This window comes from Lepisosteus platostomus, chromosome 7, assembly GCF_059453375.1.
Source record: "Lepisosteus platostomus isolate fLepPlt1 chromosome 7, fLepPlt1.hap1, whole genome shotgun sequence".
Taxonomy (NCBI): Eukaryota; Metazoa; Chordata; class Actinopteri; order Semionotiformes; family Lepisosteidae; genus Lepisosteus; species Lepisosteus platostomus.
The window spans coordinates 48,761,187-48,781,252 of record NC_142617.1 but is presented as its reverse complement, the minus strand read 5'-3'; positions in this window follow the sequence as shown (position 1 = coordinate 48,781,252).

Below are 20,066 nucleotides of genomic sequence, written 5' to 3'. Positions count from 1 at the left end.
TTGTTTTTGGTTTGAGGAAAATATCCAAATTTGATGATTGGAGGGTTTCTGAGACACCCTGCCATAATGTACATTTCAAACCCTAGCTAGGGTTAGGGTTAGCATTCCCACACTGTATAGAAGTTTTTAACTGTCAGTGCTGCATTTCTGGCCCCCCGTTATCTTTAGGATGAGTCATAATTTGCTCCTATCTGCACTTTTAGGTTTCGGACAGTTTTGGTCACCTATTTGTATACTGCCTCATTCATTGATTTTATCCCAAAAACTGAGCCAGATGAAAAGTGTGAAGAATACCTGTTCTAATGGGCAAATTCTCTTCATTTTATCATTTAAAGTGCAGCTAAAAGTGTAACTGCGGGCAAAATTCTATGGTTCTTGTAACCCTAACCGTAGCCAGGCATTTCAATCATGCCAATTTAACTATCATTTGACAGCATTTTTCACCTTTATGAAAATGTGCCTAAACAAGACAGATTATTAAAGAAGATACAGCTCCTAGGGGTTTTAAAAACTGTTTTGATTGTTTGACAGTGATTATTTTTGGTTTTAAGAAAATATTCAAATTTGATGATTGGAGGGTTTCTGAGAAACCCTGCCGAAATGTACATTTCAAACCCTAGCTAGGGTTAGGGTTAGCATTCCCACACTAGGTAGAAGTTTTTTACTGTCAGTGCTGCATTCTGGGCCCCCCGTTATCTTTAGGATGAGTCATAATTTGCTCCTATCTGCACTTTTAGTTTTCGGACAGTTTTGGTCACCTTTTTGTATACTGCCTTATTCATTGATTTTATCCCAAAAACTGAGCCAGATGAAAAGTGTGAAGAATACCTGTTCTAATGGGCAAACTCTCTTCATTTTGTCATTTAAAGTGCAGCTAAAAGTGTAACTGCGGGCAACATTCTGTGGTTCTTGTAACCCTAACCCTAGCCAGGCATTTAAATCATGCCAATTTCACTATCATTTGACAGCATTTTTCACCTTTATGAAAATGTACCTAAACAAGACAGATTATTAAAGAAGATACATCTCCTAGAGGTTTTAAAGCTGTTTTGATTGTTTGAGAGTGATTGTTTTTGGTTTGAGGAAAATATCCAAATTTGATGATTGGAGGGTTTCTGAGACACCCTGCCGGAATATACATTTCAAGCCCTAGCTAGGGTTAGGGTTAGCATTCCCACTCTTGGTAGAAGTTTTTTACTGTCAGTGCTGCATTTCTGGCCCCCCGTTATCTTTAGGATGAGTCATAATTTGCTCCTATCTGCACTTTTAGTTTTCGGACAGTTTTGGTCACCTTTTTGTATACTGCCTCATTCATTGATTTTATCCCAAAAACTGAGCCAGATGAAAAGTGTGAAGAATACCTGTTCTAATGGGCAAACTCTCTTCATTTTGTCATTTAAAGTGCAGCTAAAAGTGTAACTGCGGGCAAAATTTTATGGTTCTTGTAACCCTAACCCTAGCCAGGCATTTAAATCATGCCAATTTAACTATCATTTGACAGCATTTTTCACCTTTATGAAAATGTGCCTAAACAAGACAGATTATTAAAGAAGATACATCTCCTAGAGGTTTTAAAGCTGTTTTGATTGTTTGAGAGTGATTGTTTTTGGTTTGAGGAAAATATCCAAATTTGATGATTGGAGGGTTTCTGAGACACCCTGCCATAATGTACATTTCAAACCCTAGCTAGGGTTAGGGTTAGCATTCCCACACTGTATAGAAGTTTTTAACTGTCAGTGCTGCATTTCTGGCCCCCCGTTATCTTTAGGATGAGTCATAATTTGCTCCTATCTGCACTTTTAGGTTTCGGACAGTTTTGGTCACCTTTTTGTATACTGCCTCATTCATTGATTTTATCCCAAAAACTGAGCCAGATGAAAAGTGTGAAGAATACCTGTTCTAATGGGCAAATTCTCTTCATTTTATCATTTAAAGTGCAGCTAAAAGTGTAACTGCGGGCAAAATTCTATGGTTCTTGTAACCCTAACCGTAGCCAGGCATTTCAATCATGCCAATTTAACTATCATTTGACAGCATTTTTCACCTTTATGAAAATGTGCCTAAACAAGACAGATTATTAAAGAAGATACAGCTCCTAGGGGTTTTAAAAACTGTTTTGATTGTTTGACAGTGATTGTTTTTGGTTTTAAGAAAATATTCAAATTTGATGATTGGAGGGTTTCTGAGAAACCCTGCCGAAATGTACATTTCAAACCCTAGCTAGGGTTAGGGTTAGCATTCCCACACTAGGTAGAAGTTTTTTACTGTCAGTGCTGCATTCTGGGCCCCCCGTTATCTTTAGGATGAGTCATAATTTGCTCCTATCTGCACTTTTAGTTTTCGGACAGTTTTGGTCACCTTTTTGTATACTGCCTCATTCATTGATTTTATCCCAAAAACTGAGCCAGATGAAAAGTGTGAAGAATACCTGTTCTAATGGGCAAACTCTCTTCATTTTGTCATTTAAAGTGCAGCTAAAAGTGTAACTGCGGGCAACATTCTGTGGTTCTTGTAACCCTAACCGTAGCCAGGCATTTAAATCATGCCAATTTCACTATCATTTGACAGCATTTTTCACCTTTATGAAAATGTGCCTAAACAAGACAGATTATTAAAGAAGATACATCTCCTAGAGGTTTTAAAGCTGTTTTGATTGTTTGAGAGTGATTGTTTTTGGTTTGAGGAAAATATCCAAATTTGATGATTGGAGGGTTTCTGAGACACCCTGCCGGAATGTACATTTCAAGCCCTAGCTAGGGTTAGGGTTAGCATTCCCACTCTGGGTAGAAGTTTTTTACTGTCAGTGCTGCATTTCTGGCCCCCCGTTATCTTTAGGATGAGTCATAATTTGCTCCTATCTGCACTTTTAGTTTTCGGACAGTTTTGGTCACCTTTTTGTATTCTGCCTCATTCATTGATTTTATCCCAAAAACTGAGCCAGATGAAAAGTGTGAAGAATACCTGTTCTAATGGGCAAACTCTCTTCATTTTGTCATTTAAAGTGCAGCTAAAAGTGTAACTGCGGGCAAAATTCTATGGTTCTTGTAACCCTAACCCTAGCCAGGCATTTCAATCATGCCAATTTAACTATCATTTGACAGCATTTTTCACCTTTATGAAAATGTACCTAAACAAGACAGATTATTAAAGAAGATACATCTCCTAGAGGTTTTAAAGCTGTTTTGATTGTTTGAGAGTGATTGTTTTTGGTTTGAGGAAAATATCCAAATTTGATGATTGGAGGGTTTCTGAGACACCCTGCCGGAATGTACATTTCAAGCCCTAGCTAGGGTTAGGGTTAGCATTCCCACTCTGGGTAGAAGTTTTTAACTGTCAGTGCTGCATTTCTGGCCCCCCGTTATCTTTAGGATGAGTCATAATTTGCTCCTATCTGCACTTTTAGTTTTCGGACAGTTTTGGTCACCTTTTTGTATACTGCCTCATTCATTGATTTTATCCCAAGAACTGAGCCAGATGAAAAGTGTGAAGAATACCTGTTCTAATGGGCAAACTCTCTTCATTTTGTCATTTAAAGTGCAGCTAAAAGTGTAACTGCGGGCAAAATTCTATGGTTCTTGTAACCCTAACCCTAGCCAGGCATTTCAATCATGCCAATTTAACTATCATTTGACAGCATTTTTCACCTTTATGAAAATGTGCCTAAACAAGACAGATTATTAAAGAAGATACATCTCCTAGAGGTTTTAAAGCTGTTTTGATTGTTTGAGAGTGATTGTTTTTGGTTTGAGGAAAATATCCAAATTTGATGATTGGAGGGTTTCTGAGACACCCTGCCATAATGTACATTTCAAACCCTAGCTAGGGTTAGGGTTAGCATTCCCGCAATAGGTAGAAGTTTTTTTCTGTTAGTGCTGCATTCTGGGCCCCCCGTTATCTTTAGGATGAATCATAATTTGCTCCTATCTGCACTTTTAGTTTTCGGACAGTTTTGGTAACCTTTTTGTATTCTGCCTCATTCATTGATTTTATCCCAAAAACTGAGCCAGATGAAAAGTGTGAAGAATACCTGTTCTAATGGGCAAACTCTCTTCATTTTGTCATTTAAAGTGCAGCTAAAAGTGTAACTGCGGGCAAAATTCTACGGTTCTTGTAACCCTAACCCTAGGCAGGCATTTAAATCATGCCAATTTAACTATCATTTGTCAGCATTTTTCACCTTTATGAAAATGTGCCTAAACAAGACATATTATTAAAGAAGATACATCTCCTAGAGGTTTTAAAGCTGTTTTGACTGTTTGAGAGTGATTGTTTTTGGTTTGAGGAAAATATCCAAATTTGATGATTGGAGGGTTTCTGAGACACCCTGCCATAATGTACATTTCAAACCCTAGCTAGGGTTAGGGTTAGCATTCCCACTCTGGGTAGAAGTTTTTAACTGTCAGTGCTGCATTTCTGGCCCCCCGTTATCTTTAGGATGAGTCATAATTTGCTCCTATCTGCACTTTTAGTTTTCGGACAGTTTTGGTTACCTTTTTGTATACTGCCTCATTCATTGATTTTATCCCAAGAACTGAGCCAGATGAAAAGTGTGAAGAATACCTGTTCTAATGGGCAAACTCTCTTCATTTTGTCATTTAAAGTGCAGCTAAAAGTGTAACTGCGGGCAACATTCTATGGTTCTTGTAACCCTAACCCTAGCCAGGCATTTCAATCATGCCAATTTAACTATCATTTGACAGCATTTTTCACCTTTATGAAAATGTGCCTAAACAAGACAGATTATTAAAGAAGATACAGCTCCTAGGGGTTTTAAAAACTGTTTTGATTGTTTGACAGTGATTGTTTTTGGTTTTAAGAAAATATTCAAATTTGATGATTGGAGGGTTTCTGAGAAACCCTGCCGAAATGTACATTTCAAACCCTAGCTAGGGTTAGGGTTAGCATTCCCACACTAGGTAGAAGTTTTTTACTGTCAGTGCTGCATTCTGGGCCCCCCGTTATCTTTAGGATGAGTCATAATTTGCTCCTATCTGCACTTTTAGTTTTCGGACAGTTTTGGTTACCTTTTTGTATACTTCCTCATTCATTGATTTTATCCCAAGAACTGAGCCAGATGAAAAGTGTGAAGAATACCTGTTCTAATGGGCAAACTCTCTTCATTTTGTCATTTAAAGTGCAGCTAAAAGTGTAACTGCGGGCAACATTCTATGGTTCTTGTAACCCTAACCCTAGCCAGGCATTTCAATCATGCCAATTTAACTATCATTTGACAGCATTTTTCACCTTTATGAAAATGTGCCTAAACAAGACAGATTATTAAAGAAGATACATCTCCTAGAGGTTTTAAAGCTGTTTTGATTGTTTGAGAGTGATTGTTTTTGGTTTGAGGAAAATATCCAAATTTGATGATTGGAGGGTTTCTGAGACACCCTGCCATAATGTACATTTCAAACCCTAGCTAGGGTTAGGGTTAGCATTCCCACACTGTATAGAAGTTTTTAACTGTCAGTGCTGCATTTCTGGCCCCCCGTTATCTTTAGGATGAGTCATAATTTGCTCCTATCTGCACTTTTAGGTTTCGGACAGTTTTGGTCACCTATTTGTATACTGCCTCATTCATTGATTTTATCCCAAAAACTGAGCCAGATGAAAAGTGTGAAGAATACCTGTTCTAATGGGCAAATTCTCTTCATTTTATCATTTAAAGTGCAGCTAAAAGTGTAACTGCGGGCAAAATTCTATGGTTCTTGTAACCCTAACCGTAGCCAGGCATTTCAATCATGCCAATTTAACTATCATTTGACAGCATTTTTCACCTTTATGAAAATGTGCCTAAACAAGACAGATTATTAAAGAAGATACAGCTCCTAGGGGTTTTAAAAACTGTTTTGATTGTTTGACAGTGATTATTTTTGGTTTTAAGAAAATATTCAAATTTGATGATTGGAGGGTTTCTGAGAAACCCTGCCGAAATGTACATTTCAAACCCTAGCTAGGGTTAGGGTTAGCATTCCCACACTAGGTAGAAGTTTTTTACTGTCAGTGCTGCATTCTGGGCCCCCCGTTATCTTTAGGATGAGTCATAATTTGCTCCTATCTGCACTTTTAGTTTTCGGACAGTTTTGGTCACCTTTTTGTATACTGCCTTATTCATTGATTTTATCCCAAAAACTGAGCCAGATGAAAAGTGTGAAGAATACCTGTTCTAATGGGCAAACTCTCTTCATTTTGTCATTTAAAGTGCAGCTAAAAGTGTAACTGCGGGCAACATTCTGTGGTTCTTGTAACCCTAACCCTAGCCAGGCATTTAAATCATGCCAATTTCACTATCATTTGACAGCATTTTTCACCTTTATGAAAATGTACCTAAACAAGACAGATTATTAAAGAAGATACATCTCCTAGAGGTTTTAAAGCTGTTTTGATTGTTTGAGAGTGATTGTTTTTGGTTTGAGGAAAATATCCAAATTTGATGATTGGAGGGTTTCTGAGACACCCTGCCGGAATATACATTTCAAGCCCTAGCTAGGGTTAGGGTTAGCATTCCCACTCTTGGTAGAAGTTTTTTACTGTCAGTGCTGCATTTCTGGCCCCCCGTTATCTTTAGGATGAGTCATAATTTGCTCCTATCTGCACTTTTAGTTTTCGGACAGTTTTGGTCACCTTTTTGTATACTGCCTCATTCATTGATTTTATCCCAAAAACTGAGCCAGATGAAAAGTGTGAAGAATACCTGTTCTAATGGGCAAACTCTCTTCATTTTGTCATTTAAAGTGCAGCTAAAAGTGTAACTGCGGGCAAAATTTTATGGTTCTTGTAACCCTAACCCTAGCCAGGCATTTAAATCATGCCAATTTAACTATCATTTGACAGCATTTTTCACCTTTATGAAAATGTGCCTAAACAAGACAGATTATTAAAGAAGATACATCTCCTAGAGGTTTTAAAGCTGTTTTGATTGTTTGAGAGTGATTGTTTTTGGTTTGAGGAAAATATCCAAATTTGATGATTGGAGGGTTTCTGAGACACCCTGCCATAATGTACATTTCAAACCCTAGCTAGGGTTAGGGTTAGCATTCCCACACTGTATAGAAGTTTTTAACTGTCAGTGCTGCATTTCTGGCCCCCCGTTATCTTTAGGATGAGTCATAATTTGCTCCTATCTGCACTTTTAGGTTTCGGACAGTTTTGGTCACCTTTTTGTATACTGCCTCATTCATTGATTTTATCCCAAAAACTGAGCCAGATGAAAAGTGTGAAGAATACCTGTTCTAATGGGCAAATTCTCTTCATTTTATCATTTAAAGTGCAGCTAAAAGTGTAACTGCGGGCAAAATTCTATGGTTCTTGTAACCCTAACCGTAGCCAGGCATTTCAATCATGCCAATTTAACTATCATTTGACAGCATTTTTCACCTTTATGAAAATGTGCCTAAACAAGACAGATTATTAAAGAAGATACAGCTCCTAGGGGTTTTAAAAACTGTTTTGATTGTTTGACAGTGATTGTTTTTGGTTTTAAGAAAATATTCAAATTTGATGATTGGAGGGTTTCTGAGAAACCCTGCCGAAATGTACATTTCAAACCCTAGCTAGGGTTAGGGTTAGCATTCCCACACTAGGTAGAAGTTTTTTACTGTCAGTGCTGCATTCTGGGCCCCCCGTTATCTTTAGGATGAGTCATAATTTGCTCCTATCTGCACTTTTAGTTTTCGGACAGTTTTGGTCACCTTTTTGTATACTGCCTCATTCATTGATTTTATCCCAAAAACTGAGCCAGATGAAAAGTGTGAAGAATACCTGTTCTAATGGGCAAACTCTCTTCATTTTGTCATTTAAAGTGCAGCTAAAAGTGTAACTGCGGGCAACATTCTGTGGTTCTTGTAACCCTAACCGTAGCCAGGCATTTAAATCATGCCAATTTCACTATCATTTGACAGCATTTTTCACCTTTATGAAAATGTGCCTAAACAAGACAGATTATTAAAGAAGATACATCTCCTAGAGGTTTTAAAGCTGTTTTGATTGTTTGAGAGTGATTGTTTTTGGTTTGAGGAAAATATCCAAATTTGATGATTGGAGGGTTTCTGAGACACCCTGCCGGAATGTACATTTCAAGCCCTAGCTAGGGTTAGGGTTAGCATTCCCACTCTGGGTAGAAGTTTTTTACTGTCAGTGCTGCATTTCTGGCCCCCCGTTATCTTTAGGATGAGTCATAATTTGCTCCTATCTGCACTTTTAGTTTTCGGACAGTTTTGGTCACCTTTTTGTATTCTGCCTCATTCATTGATTTTATCCCAAAAACTGAGCCAGATGAAAAGTGTGAAGAATACCTGTTCTAATGGGCAAACTCTCTTCATTTTGTCATTTAAAGTGCAGCTAAAAGTGTAACTGCGGGCAAAATTCTATGGTTCTTGTAACCCTAACCCTAGCCAGGCATTTCAATCATGCCAATTTAACTATCATTTGACAGCATTTTTCACCTTTATGAAAATGTACCTAAACAAGACAGATTATTAAAGAAGATACATCTCCTAGAGGTTTTAAAGCTGTTTTGATTGTTTGAGAGTGATTGTTTTTGGTTTGAGGAAAATATCCAAATTTGATGATTGGAGGGTTTCTGAGACACCCTGCCATAATGTACATTTCAAACCCTAGCTAGGGTTAGGGTTAGCATTCCCACACTGGGTAGAAGTTTTTAACTGTCAGTGCTGCATTTCTGGCCCCCTGTTATCTTTAGGATGAGTCATAATTTGCTCCTATCTGCACATTTAGTTTTCGGACAGTTTTGGTCACCTTTTTGTATACTGCCTCATTCATTGATTTTATCCCAAAAACTGAGCCAGATGAAAAGTGTGAAGAATACCTGTTCTAATGGGCAAACTCTCTTCATTTTGTCATTTAAAGTGCAGCTAAAAGTGTAACTGCGGGCAACATTCTATGGTTCTTGTAACCCTAACCCTAGCCAGGCATTTCAATCATGCCAATTTAACTATCATTTGACAGCATTTTTCACCTTTATGAAAATGTGCCTAAACAAGACAGATTATTAAAGAAGATACATCTCCTAGAGGTTTTAAAGCTGTTTTGATTGTTTGAGAGTGATTGTTTTTGGTTTGAGGAAAATATCCAAATTTGATGATTGGAGGGTTTCTGAGACACCCTGCCGGAATGTACATTTCAAGCCCTAGCTAGGGTTAGGGTTAGCATTCCCACTCTGGGTAGAAGTTTTTAACTGTCAGTGCTGCATTTCTGGCCCCCCGTTATCTTTAGGATGAGTCATAATTTGCTCCTATCTGCACTTTTAGTTTTCGGACAGTTTTGGTCACCTTTTTGTATACTGCCTCATTCATTGATTTTATCCCAAGAACTGAGCCAGATGAAAAGTGTGAAGAATACCTGTTCTAATGGGCAAACTCTCTTCATTTTGTCATTTAAAGTGCAGCTAAAAGTGTAACTGCGGGCAAAATTCTATGGTTCTTGTAACCCTAACCCTAGCCAGGCATTTCAATCATGCCAATTTAACTATCATTTGACAGCATTTTTCACCTTTATGAAAATGTGCCTAAACAAGACAGATTATTAAAGAAGATACATCTCCTAGAGGTTTTAAAGCTGTTTTGATTGTTTGAGAGTGATTGTTTTTGGTTTGAGGAAAATATCCAAATTTGATGATTGGAGGGTTTCTGAGACACCCTGCCATAATGTACATTTCAAACCCTAGCTAGGGTTAGGGTTAGCATTCCCGCAATAGGTAGAAGTTTTTTTCTGTTAGTGCTGCATTCTGGGCCCCCCGTTATCTTTAGGATGAATCATAATTTGCTCCTATCTGCACTTTTAGTTTTCGGACAGTTTTGGTAACCTTTTTGTATTCTGCCTCATTCATTGATTTTATCCCAAAAACTGAGCCAGATGAAAAGTGTGAAGAATACCTGTTCTAATGGGCAAACTCTCTTCATTTTGTCATTTAAAGTGCAGCTAAAAGTGTAACTGCGGGCAAAATTCTACGGTTCTTGTAACCCTAACCCTAGGCAGGCATTTAAATCATGCCAATTTAACTATCATTTGTCAGCATTTTTCACCTTTATGAAAATGTGCCTAAACAAGACATATTATTAAAGAAGATACATCTCCTAGAGGTTTTAAAGCTGTTTTGACTGTTTGAGAGTGATTGTTTTTGGTTTGAGGAAAATATCCAAATTTGATGATTGGAGGGTTTCTGAGACACCCTGCCATAATGTACATTTCAAACCCTAGCTAGGGTTAGGGTTAGCATTCCCACTCTGGGTAGAAGTTTTTAACTGTCAGTGCTGCATTTCTGGCCCCCCGTTATCTTTAGGATGAGTCATAATTTGCTCCTATCTGCACTTTTAGTTTTCGGACAGTTTTGGTTACCTTTTTGTATACTGCCTCATTCATTGATTTTATCCCAAGAACTGAGCCAGATGAAAAGTGTGAAGAATACCTGTTCTAATGGGCAAACTCTCTTCATTTTGTCATTTAAAGTGCAGCTAAAAGTGTAACTGCGGGCAACATTCTATGGTTCTTGTAACCCTAACCCTAGCCAGGCATTTCAATCATGCCAATTTAACTATCATTTGACAGCATTTTTCACCTTTATGAAAATGTGCCTAAACAAGACAGATTATTAAAGAAGATACAGCTCCTAGGGGTTTTAAAAACTGTTTTGATTGTTTGACAGTGATTGTTTTTGGTTTTAAGAAAATATTCAAATTTGATGATTGGAGGGTTTCTGAGAAACCCTGCCGAAATGTACATTTCAAACCCTAGCTAGGGTTAGGGTTAGCATTCCCACACTAGGTAGAAGTTTTTTACTGTCAGTGCTGCATTCTGGGCCCCCCGTTATCTTTAGGATGAGTCATAATTTGCTCCTATCTGCACTTTTAGTTTTCGGACAGTTTTGGTCACCTTTTTGTATACTGCCTCATTCATTGATTTTATCCCAAAAACTGAGCCAGATGAAAAGTGTGAAGAATACCTGTTCTAATGGGCAAACTCTCTTCATTTTGTCATTTAAAGTGCAGCTAAAAGTGTAACTGCGGGCAACATTCTGTGGTTCTTGTAACCCTAACCCTAGCCAGGCATTTAAATCATGCCAATTTCACTATCATTTGACAGCATTTTTCACCTTTATGAAAATGTACCTAAACAAGACAGATTATTAAAGAAGATACATCTCCTAGAGGTTTTAAAGCTGTTTTGATTGTTTGAGAGTGATTGTTTTTGGTTTGAGGAAAATATCCAAATTTGATGATTGGAGGGTTTCTGAGACACCCTGCCGGAATGTACATTTCAAGCCCTAGCTAGGGTTAGGGTTAGCATTCCCACTCTGGGTAGAAGTTTTTTACTGTCAGTGCTGCATTTCTGGCCCCCCGTTATCTTTAGGATGAGTCATAATTTGCTCCTATCTGCACTTTTAGTTTTCGGACAGTTTTGGTCACCTTTTTGTATACTGCCTCATTCATTGATTTTATCCCAAAAACTGAGCCAGATGAAAAGTGTGAAGAATACCTGTTCTAATGGGCAAACTCTCTTCATTTTGTCATTTAAAGTGCAGCTAAAAGTGTAACTGCGGGCAACATTCTATGGTTCTTGTAACCCTAACCCTAGCCAGGCATTTAAATCATGCCAATTTAACTATCATTTGAAAGCATTTTTCACCTTTATGAAAATGTGCCTAAACAAGACAGATTATTAAAGAAGATACATCTCCTAGAGGTTTTAAAGCTGTTTTGATTGTTTGAGAGTGATTGTTTTTGGTTTGAGGAAAATATCCAAATTTGATGATTGGAGGGTTTCTGAGACACCCTGCCGGAATGTACATTTCAAGCCCTAGCTAGGGTTAGGGTTAGCATTCCCACTCTGGGTAGAAGTTTTTTACTGTCAGTGCTGCATTTCTGGCCCCCCGTTATCTTTAGGATGAGTCATAATTTGCTCCTATCTGCACTTTTAGTTTTCGGACAGTTTTGGTCACCTTTTTGTATTCTGCCTCATTCATTGATTTTATCCCAAAAACTGAGCCAGATGAAAAGTGTGAAGAATACCTGTTCTAATGGGCAAACTCTCTTCATTTTGTCATTTAAAGTGCAGCTAAAAGTGTAACTGCGGGCAAAATTCTATGGTTCTTGTAACCCTAACCCTAGCCAGGCATTTAAATCATGCCAATTTAACTATCATTTGACAGCATTTTTCACCTTTATGAAAATGTGCCTAAACAAGACAGATTATTAAAGAAGATACATCTCCTAGAGGTTTTAAAGCTGTTTTGATTGTTTGAGAGTGATTGTTTTTGGTTTGAGGAAAATATCCAAATTTGATGATTGGAGGGTTTCTGAGACACCCTGCCATAATGTACATTTCAAACCCTAGCTAGGGTTAGGGTTAGCATTCCCACACTGTATAGAAGTTTTTAACTGTCAGTGCTGCATTTCTGGCCCCCCGTTATCTTTAGGATGAGTCATAATTTGCTCCTATCTGCACTTTTAGGTTTCGGACAGTTTTGGTCACCTTTTTGTATACTGCCTCATTCATTGATTTTATCCCAAAAACTGAGCCAGATGAAAAGTGTGAAGAATACCTGTTCTAATGGGCAAATTCTCTTCATTTTATCATTTAAAGTGCAGCTAAAAGTGTAACTGCGGGCAAAATTCTATGGTTCTTGTAACCCTAACCGTAGCCAGGCATTTCAATCATGCCAATTTAACTATCATTTGACAGCATTTTTCACCTTTATGAAAATGTGCCTAAACAAGACAGATTATTAAAGAAGATACAGCTCCTAGGGGTTTTAAAAACTGTTTTGATTGTTTGACAGTGATTGTTTTTGGTTTTAAGAAAATATTCAAATTTGATGATTGGAGGGTTTCTGAGAAACCCTGCCGAAATGTACATTTCAAACCCTAGCTAGGGTTAGGGTTAGCATTCCCACACTAGGTAGAAGTTTTTTACTGTCAGTGCTGCATTCTGGGCCCCCCGTTATCTTTAGGATGAGTCATAATTTGCTCCTATCTGCACTTTTAGTTTTCGGACAGTTTTGGTCACCTTTTTGTATACTGCCTCATTCATTGATTTTATCCCAAAAACTGAGCCAGATGAAAAGTGTGAAGAATACCTGTTCTAATGGGCAAACTCTCTTCATTTTGTCATTTAAAGTGCAGCTAAAAGTGTAACTGCGGGCAACATTCTGTGGTTCTTGTAACCCTAACCGTAGCCAGGCATTTAAATCATGCCAATTTCACTATCATTTGACAGCATTTTTCACCTTTATGAAAATGTGCCTAAACAAGACAGATTATTAAAGAAGATACATCTCCTAGAGGTTTTAAAGCTGTTTTGATTGTTTGAGAGTGATTGTTTTTGGTTTGAGGAAAATATCCAAATTTGATGATTGGAGGGTTTCTGAGACACCCTGCCGGAATGTACATTTCAAGCCCTAGCTAGGGTTAGGGTTAGACTCCCACTCTGGGTAGAAGTTTTTTACTGTCAGTGCTGCATTTCTGGCCCCCCGTTATCTTTAGGATGAGTCATAATTTGCTCCTATCTGCACTTTTAGTTTTCGGACAGTTTTGGTCACCTTTTTGTATTCTGCCTCATTCATTGATTTTATCCCAAAAACTGAGCCAGATGAAAAGTGTGAAGAATACCTGTTCTAATGGGCAAACTCTCTTCATTTTGTCATTTAAAGTGCAGCTAAAAGTGTAACTGCGGGCAAAATTCTATGGTTCTTGTAACCCTAACCCTAGCCAGGCATTTCAATCATGCCAATTTAACTATCATTTGACAGCATTTTTCACCTTTATGAAAATGTACCTAAACAAGACAGATTATTAAAGAAGATACATCTCCTAGAGGTTTTAAAGCTGTTTTGATTGTTTGAGAGTGATTGTTTTTGGTTTGAGGAAAATATCCAAATTTGATGATTGGAGGGTTTCTGAGACACCCTGCCATAATGTACATTTCAAACCCTAGCTAGGGTTAGGGTTAGCATTCCCACACTGGGTAGAAGTTTTTAACTGTCAGTGCTGCATTTCTGGCCCCCTGTTATCTTTAGGATGAGTCATAATTTGCTCCTATCTGCACATTTAGTTTTCGGACAGTTTTGGTCACCTTTTTGTATACTGCCTCATTCATTGATTTTATCCCAAAAACTGAGCCAGATGAAAAGTGTGAAGAATACCTGTTCTAATGGGCAAACTCTCTTCATTTTGTCATTTAAAGTGCAGCTAAAAGTGTAACTGCGGGCAACATTCTATGGTTCTTGTAACCCTAACCCTAGCCAGGCATTTCAATCATGCCAATTTAACTATCATTTGACAGCATTTTTCACCTTTATGAAAATGTGCCTAAACAAGACAGATTATTAAAGAAGATACATCTCCTAGAGGTTTTAAAGCTGTTTTGATTGTTTGAGAGTGATTGTTTTTGGTTTGAGGAAAATATCCAAATTTGATGATTGGAGGGTTTCTGAGACACCCTGCCGGAATGTACATTTCAAGCCCTAGCTAGGGTTAGGGTTAGCATTCCCACTCTGGGTAGAAGTTTTTAACTGTCAGTGCTGCATTTCTGGCCCCCCGTTATCTTTAGGATGAGTCATAATTTGCTCCTATCTGCACTTTTAGTTTTCGGACAGTTTTGGTCACCTTTTTGTATACTGCCTCATTCATTGATTTTATCCCAAGAACTGAGCCAGATGAAAAGTGTGAAGAATACCTGTTCTAATGGGCAAACTCTCTTCATTTTGTCATTTAAAGTGCAGCTAAAAGTGTAACTGCGGGCAAAATTCTATGGTTCTTGTAACCCTAACCCTAGCCAGGCATTTCAATCATGCCAATTTAACTATCATTTGACAGCATTTTTCACCTTTATGAAAATGTGCCTAAACAAGACAGATTATTAAAGAAGATACATCTCCTAGAGGTTTTAAAGCTGTTTTGATTGTTTGAGAGTGATTGTTTTTGGTTTGAGGAAAATATCCAAATTTGATGATTGGAGGGTTTCTGAGACACCCTGCCGGAATGTACATTTCAAGCCCTAGCTAGGGTTAGGGTTAGCATTCCCACTCTGGGTAGAAGTTTTTTACTGTCAGTGCTGCATTTCTGGCCCCCCGTTATCTTTAGGATGAGACATAATTTGCTCCTATCTGCACTTTTAGTTTTTGGACAGTTTTGGTAACCTTTTTGTATTCTGCCTCATTCATTGATTTTATCCCAAAAACTGAGCCAGATGAAAAGTGTGAAGAATACCTGTTCTAATGGGCAAACTCTCTTCATTTTGTCATTTAAAGTGCAGCTAAAAGTGTAACTGCGGGCAAAATTCTACGGTTCTTGTAACCCTAACCCTAGGCAGGCATTTAAATCATGCCAATTTAACTATCATTTGTCAGCATTTTTCACCTTTATGAAAATGTGCCTAAACAAGACATATTATTAAAGAAGATACATCTCCTAGAGGTTTTAAAGCTGTTTTGACTGTTTGAGAGTGATTGTTTTTGGTTTGAGGAAAATATCCAAATTTGATGATTGGAGGGTTTCTGAGACACCCTGCCATAATGTACATTTCAAACCCTAGCTAGGGTTAGGGTTAGCATTCCCACTCTGGGTAGAAGTTTTTAACTGTCAGTGCTGCATTTCTGGCCCCCCGTTATCTTTAGGATGAGTCATAATTTGCTCCTATCTGCACTTTTAGTTTTCGGACAGTTTTGGTTACCTTTTTGTATACTGCCTCATTCATTGATTTTATCCCAAGAACTGAGCCAGATGAAAAGTGTGAAGAATACCTGTTCTAATGGGCAAACTCTCTTCATTTTGTCATTTAAAGTGCAGCTAAAAGTGTAACTGCGGGCAAAATTCTATGGTTCTTGTAACCCTAACCCTAGCCAGGCATTTCAATCATGCCAATTTAACTATCATTTGACAACATTTTTCACCTTTATGAAAATGTGCCTAAACAAGACAGATTATTAAAGAAGATACATCTCCTAGAGGTTTTAAAGCTGTTTTGATTGTTTGAGAGTGATTGTTTTTGGTTTGAGGAAAATATCCAAATTTGATGATTGGAGGGTTTCTGAGACACCCTGCCATAATGTACATTTCAAACCCTAGCTAGGGTTAGGGTTAGCATTCCCACACTGTATAGAAGTTTTTAACTGTCAGTGCTGCATTTCTGGCCCCCCGTTATCTTTAGGATGAGTCATAATTTGCTCCTATCTGCACTTTTAGGTTTCGGACAGTTTTGGTCACCTTTTTGTATACTGCCTCATTCATTGATTTTATCCCAAAAACTGAGCCAGATGAAAAGTGTGAAGAATACCTGTTCTAATGGGCAAATTCTCTTCATTTTATCATTTAAAGTGCAGCTAAAAGTGTAACTGCGGGCAAAATTCTATGGTTCTTGTAACCCTAACCGTAGCCAGGCATTTCAATCATGCCAATTTAACTATCATTTGACAGCATTTTTCACCTTTATGAAAATGTGCCTAAACAAGACAGATTATTAAAGAAGATACAGCTCCTAGGGGTTTTAAAAACTGTTTTGATTGTTTGACAGTGATTGTTTTTGGTTTTAAGAAAATATTCAAATTTGATGATTGGAGGGTTTCTGAGAAACCCTGCCGAAATGTACATTTCAAACCCTAGCTAGGGTTAGGGTTAGCATTCCCACACTAGGTAGAAGTTTTTTACTGTCAGTGCTGCATTCTGGGCCCCCCGTTATCTTTAGGATGAGTCATAATTTGCTCCTATCTGCACTTTTAGTTTTCGGACAGTTTTGGTCACCTTTTTGTATACTGCCTCATTCATTGATTTTATCCCAAAAACTGAGCCAGATGAAAAGTGTGAAGAATACCTGTTCTAATGGGCAAACTCTCTTCATTTTGTCATTTAAAGTGCAGCTAAAAGTGTAACTGCGGGCAACATTCTGTGGTTCTTGTAACCCTAACCCTAGCCAGGCATTTAAATCATGCCAATTTCACTATCATTTGACAGCATTTTTCACCTTTATGAAAATGTACCTAAACAAGACAGATTATTAAAGAAGATACATCTCCTAGAGGTTTTAAAGCTGTTTTGATTGTTTGAGAGTGATTGTTTTTGGTTTGAGGAAAATATCCAAATTTGATGATTGGAGGGTTTCTGAGACACCCTGCCGGAATATACATTTCAAGCCCTAGCTAGGGTTAGGGTTAGCATTCCCACTCTTGGTAGAAGTTTTTTACTGTCAGTGCTGCATTTCTGGCCCCCCGTTATCTTTAGGATGAGTCATAATTTGCTCCTATCTGCACTTTTAGTTTTCGGACAGGTTTGGTCACCTTTTTGTATACTGCCTCATTCATTGATTTTATCCCAAAAACTGAGCCAGATGAAAAGTGTGAAGAATACCTGTTCTAATGGGCAAACTCTCTTCATTTTGTCATTTAAAGTGCAGCTAAAAGTGTAACTGCGGGCAACATTCTATGGTTCTTGTAACCCTAACCCTAGCCAGGCATTTAAATCATGCCAATTTAACTATCATTTGAAAGCATTTTTCACCTTTATGAAAATGTGCCTAAACAAGACAGATTATTAAAGAAGATACATCTCCTAGAGGTTTTAAAGCTGTTTTGATTGTTTGAGAGTGATTGTTTTTGGTTTGAGGAAAATATCCAAATTTGATGATTGGAGGGTTTCTGAGACACCCTGCCGGAATGTACATTTCAAGCCCTAGCTAGGGTTAGGGTTAGCATTCCCACTCTGGGTAGAAGTTTTTTACTGTCAGTGCTGCATTTCTGGCCCCCCGTTATCTTTAGGATGAGTCATAATTTGCTCCTATCTGCACTTTTAGTTTTCGGACAGTTTTGGTCACCTTTTTGTATTCTGCCTCATTCATTGATTTTATCCCAAAAACTGAGCCAGATGAAAAGTGTGAAGAATACCTGTTCTAATGGGCAAACTCTCTTCATTTTGTCATTTAAAGTGCAGCTAAAAGTGTAACTGCGGGCAAAATTCTATGGTTCTTGTAACCCTAACCCTAGCCAGGCATTTAAATCATGCCAATTTAACTATCATTTGACAGCATTTTTCACCTTTATGAAAATGTGCCTAAACAAGACAGATTATTAAAGAAGATACATCTCCTAGAGGTTTTAAAGCTGTTTTGATTGTTTGAGAGTGATTGTTTTTGGTTTGAGGAAAATATCCAAATTTGATGATTGGAGGGTTTCTGAGACACCCTGTCATAATGTACATTTCAAACCCTAGCTAGGGTTAGGGTTAGCATTCCCACACTAGGTAGAAGTTTTTTACTGTCAGTGCTGCATTCTGGGCCCCCCGTTATCTTTAGGATGAGTCATAATTTGCTCCTATCTGCACTTTTAGGTTTCGGACAGTTTTGGTCACCTTTTTGTATACTGCCTCATTCATTGATTTTATCCCAAAAACTGAGCCAGATGAAAAGTGTGAAGAATACCTGTTCTAATGGGCAAATTCTCTTCATTTTATCATTTAAAGTGCAGCTAAAAGTGTAACTGCGGGCAAAATTCTATGGTTCTTGTAACCCTAACCGTAGCCAGGCATTTCAATCATGCCAATTTAACTATCATTTGACAGCATTTTTCACCTTTATGAAAATGTGCCTAAACAAGACAGATTATTAAAGAAGATACAGCTCCTAGGGGTTTTAAAAACTGTTTTGATTGTTTGACAGTGATTGTTTTTGGTTTTAAGAAAATATTCAAATTTGATGATTGGAGGGTTTCTGAGAAACCCTGCCGAAATGTACATTTCAAACCCTAGCTAGGGTTAGGGTTAGCATTCCCACACTAGGTAGAAGTTTTTTACTGTCAGTGCTGCATTCTGGGCCCCCCGTTATCTTTAGGATGAGTCATAATTTGCTCCTATCTGCACTTTTAGTTTTCGGACAGTTTTGGTCACCTTTTTGTATACTGCCTCATTCATTGATTTTATCCCAAAAACTGAGCCAGATGAAAAGTGTGAAGAATACCTGTTCTAATGGGCAAACTCTCTTCATTTTGTCATTTAAAGTGCAGCTAAAAGTGTAACTGCGGGCAACATTCTGTGGTTCTTGTAACCCTAACCCTAGCCAGGCATTTAAATCATGCCAATTTCACTATCATTTGACAGCATTTTTCACCTTTATGAAAATGTGCCTAAACAAGACAGATTATTAAAGAAGATACATCTCCTAGAGGTTTTAAAGCTGTTTTGATTGTTTGAGAGTGATTGTTTTTGGTTTGAGGAAAATATCCAAATTTGATGATTGGAGGGTTTCTGAGACACCCTGCCGGAATATACATTTCAAGCCCTAGCTAGGGTTAGGGTTAGCATTCCCACTCTTGGTAGAAGTTTTTTACTGTCAGTGCTGCATTTCTGGCCCCCCGTTATCTTTAGGATGAGTCATAATTTGCTCCTATCTGCACTTTTAGTTTTCGGACAGGTTTGGTCACCTTTTTGTATACTGCCTCATTCATTGATTTTATCCCAAAAACTGAGCCAGATGAAAAGTGTGAAGAATACCTGTTCTAATGGGCAAACTCTCTTCATTTTGTCATTTAAAGTGCAGCTAAAAGTGTAACTGCGGGCAACATTCTATGGTTCTTGTAACCCTAACCCTAGCCAGGCATTTAAATCATGCCAATTTAACTATCATTTGAAAGCATTTTTCACCTTTATGAAAATGTGCCTAAACAAGACAGATTATTAAAGAAGATACATCTCCTAGAGGTTTTAAAGCTGTTTTGATTGTTTGAGAGTGATTGTTTTTGGTTTGAGGAAAATATCCAAATTTGATGATTGGAGGGTTTCTGAGACACCCTGCCGGAATGTACATTTCAAGCCCTAGCTAGGGTTAGGGTTAGCATTCCCACTCTGGGTAGAAGTTTTTTACTGTCAGTGCTGCATTTCTGGCCCCCCGTTATCTTTAGGATGAGTCATAATTTGCTCCTATCTGCACTTTTAGTTTTCGGACAGTTTTGGTCACCTTTTTGTATTCTGCCTCATTCATTGATTTTATCCCAAAAACTGAGCCAGATGAAAAGTGTGAAGAATACCTGTTCTAATGGGCAAACTCTCTTCATTTTGTCATTTAAAGTG